The sequence below is a fragment of the Mytilus galloprovincialis genome, chromosome 5 (assembly GCF_965363235.1).
Source record: "Mytilus galloprovincialis chromosome 5, xbMytGall1.hap1.1, whole genome shotgun sequence".
Classification (NCBI taxonomy): Eukaryota; Metazoa; Mollusca; class Bivalvia; order Mytilida; family Mytilidae; genus Mytilus; species Mytilus galloprovincialis.
In genome coordinates this window covers 43,533,268-43,536,893 of record NC_134842.1, presented here as the reverse complement: position 1 = coordinate 43,536,893, position 3,626 = coordinate 43,533,268, and positions in this window count along the sequence as shown.

Here is a 3,626-nt window from a genome sequence, read left to right as displayed (position 1 = left end):
TTGTTTCTTAATGCATTTGCCCTCTGGATTTATAAACTAGTGATTATAAAAAGATAAATTGGAGAATGTGTCCATGGAAACAGATGCCCCCACTTGCATGAACCATTATAAAGAGGCAAACATAGAGAACGGCAAATGTGACACCATCTAAGTTAGAACTTGATCTTAGTTTTGTGATATAAGCACCATGTACAAGTTTCAAAACTTAATTTTGGGAACAGAAACCGATTTTGGTACATAAGGACGTACAGACAGTCAAGGGTAACACTTATTGCCTCCTCTGATGATGACAAGGGCATTAAATTAGGAATTTAAAAATGACTGAAAACACCACAGCAAATTGATGAACCATTGTCTACAATAAATATGCTGTTTTCTGCTCTTTGTTTCTTTGTCACATTCCCCATTTCCATTCTCAATTTTATATAAAAGAACACTAAAAAGAAAGCATTACAACTCGGTTGCCTCAGAAGTGTAAGCAGTTTCTGCTACAAGTATACAAATGTAGAAACATAAATTTGACAAAAAAAAAACCTTCATAGTGTATTCATAAGTTGAAATTCTGCTTATAACTACCGGTACTTGTGTTGTTAGATCATTAGTTCTGTCTTTTCTTTAGTGACTTTTTTAAGTATAGATCTGATGAGGCAAGCCTTTACAACAATTGTAAAGTGCTTGGTCTGTTGTGCTGTAACATCGCAAGATAAGGGAAGGATTGAGTACTTCCCTTTTGAAACTTTTAATCTTGCATGTCCCAAATGAACCTGTTGTTTAGAATCTACAGCCAGAAGTCCATTAGTTATCTCCCCTAGTTTTATGTTTGTTTAAAAAGTGGAGAAAAGTTTTCTCATTTTCCTTTGATAACTTACTATCATGCAGGAACTCAGATCCCTATGGTGTAACTACAATGGTGTTCACTTGTCATGAATGGGACTACTTACCGTGTTTGTAATTACATGAACAACATGACAGGTGCCACATGTGGAGCACTCTGCTTACCCTTCTGGAGCATCAGAAATCACCCCTAGTTTTTGGTGGGGTTGGTGTTGACTGATCTTTAGTTTTTTAAGGTTGTGTCATGTGTACTAGTGTTCTATTATTTGTCTGTTTTTTTTTTCTTTTTTAGCCATGGCGTTGTCAGTTTATTTTCGATCTATGAGTTTAAATGTCCATCTGGTATCTTTTGCCCCTCTTCTATCAAGTATGGGTCTTGCTATAAGTTGGATGGACAATGGTGAATGGTAATTGTTAACATCCATTCTGTTCCTTGGTAATTATATGGATAGTGGTTTCATTGACATTAATATTACACCTTGTTTTTACAATGATGGGCTGGCAGTTAAGAATTGTTTAAAACTATAGAACAACTAGGTAATAATAATCTGTATCTATTGATATCTATCTGATGAGTTTAAGCCTTTTTCAACTGATTTTGATAGTTTGTTCCTATGTTGTACTATTACACCACTGTCCAGGTTAGAGGAGGGTTGGGATCCCGCTAACATATTTAACCCTGACACAATCTGTATGTATGTGCCTGTCTAGGCAGTATGATCTTTGCTCATTGTTGAAGGCCATACAGTACCTAAAGCTGTTAATTTCAGTGTCATTTGATCTCTTGTGAAAAGTTGTCTCATTGGCAATCATACTACTTTCTTTTTAATAATTATAGCATTACTATATATATACCAAATGCTCCGCAGGGCACAGCTTTACACAACCGCAGTGGTCGAACCCTGAACAGTTGGGGCAAGTATGGACACAACATTTAAGCTTGATACAGCTCTGAATTTGGATTGTGATTAAGTAGTTGACACATCATAGGTTTCTGACACAGAATGAATGTGGTCTAAAGAACCTAAAAATTATGTTGGTTTTTTTTTTTTGCTATTGAGCAATACACTATGCTGTTGAATATTAATCCCCACAAAAAAAAAATGTAGAAAAATTCTTTTTAATTTCTGAAATCTGAAATAAGAAAAAGTTTACACCCCTACTCCCCCTCCCACATTTTTTTTTCACAATAAGTACTCATTTAAATACATCATAAAATATTATGACATACAGTCATGGTTAAAATTAATATAAATAAACAGTAACTTCTAAAAATAAATTTACACATCTCAAGACAATTATCATTTCTTAATACATAATTTTCAAGCAGTGTAAGGGAGGTAATCAAGTAATCAAACATATATATATTATATAACAGTGTTCTTTAAATTTTAATTGGATTACCTCCTCTTCACTGCTTTTAAATTTTCTAAATTGTCCTTTAACCATAAAAACCCTTGTTTTCCCCCTTTTTTGTCCCTAGTTGCTTGATGATTTGAACCATACCAGGACCACTTTAATAAACATAATAATGACTTTATATTTGGTCAACGGCTTAGCAGGGATGAGATTTATCCAGTAGATAGGTTTAATGTTTGTCATGTTTGTTGGACATCTACTGACTGTTACTTAATTCACTGGAATATCAGTGGGAATATGTTTTAGTAGCTATGTTTGCATTCTTGTTTTATAAATGGCAATATTTTCTTTGTTGCATATCCCACTATAAGTCACATTTATATGTGATTCCTTCTTCTCTGACATGAACAAAATTTACAAAGATAATCTTAGCAGTGCTTTCGATTGTTTTGACAATTCTATCTTGTCTATAAATGAGGTCAAATATTTTTGACCTCATTTATAAGGTTCAGGGGCTAAATGAAATATTCATTATGCGTCTATGACAAATCTTTTAGGAGTTAAATAAGTTATATTTTCTGTGGATTTTTTATTATTTGTTGGATACCAATTTTAGTGGATACAGTTCTGGTGAATCACGAAACTGAATGTTCAACGAATGACTATTTTTATCTATAGGCTAGACTTCAGCAAAATTACAAAATTAAAATTCAAACATGTAACTTTTCCTTCATCCAAAACTGGTACTCACAAAAATAAATGAATCCACAGTACTAAGTCTAAAAATGGTTTACAGTTCACTTGATAATGCCATTAAGGATGTTCGCTGCTCAGTTTCAAAATAAATAACTTTTCATAAAACTAGTATGTATTGATAGGGAATAAATTGAGGAATCAAAAAAGCAAAAAAAATATAGGGGTCAATGTGCTTGTTTTCGAGATATGAGCCATTGGAATTTTGGCGGGAAAATATTCTCTCTTGATTTTTCCTAGCTTTATCATTGACCAGTTAAAGTTCTCAAATACTATTAAAAAATAAATAAAATTTTATAAGACTTTAACTAATGACTTATAATTATACATGTAAAAGATTTATGAAAAGAAAAATAGGGGTTCATGGGGATTTTTTTCTAATGTATTCAAATGGATAAAACTAGAGAATTCCGAAAATCTGACAAAAATTCCAAAACATGACAAGCAGACATCCTTAACTCATATGTGTAACCATTTCAAATAATCTGGGGGAGAGTTGTCTCATTGGCAATCACGAAAGGATGTCCATTGTCATTTCAATAAAACCTCAATGATCATTGTGGAAAAATAAAATAAGAAAGCAAAAGAAGACAAAGTGCATGAGATTATCTACATGAACATGATGAATTGTGTCAACGTTTCAGAGACAATTGCTGATACAAAATTGGGGGACTAAAACA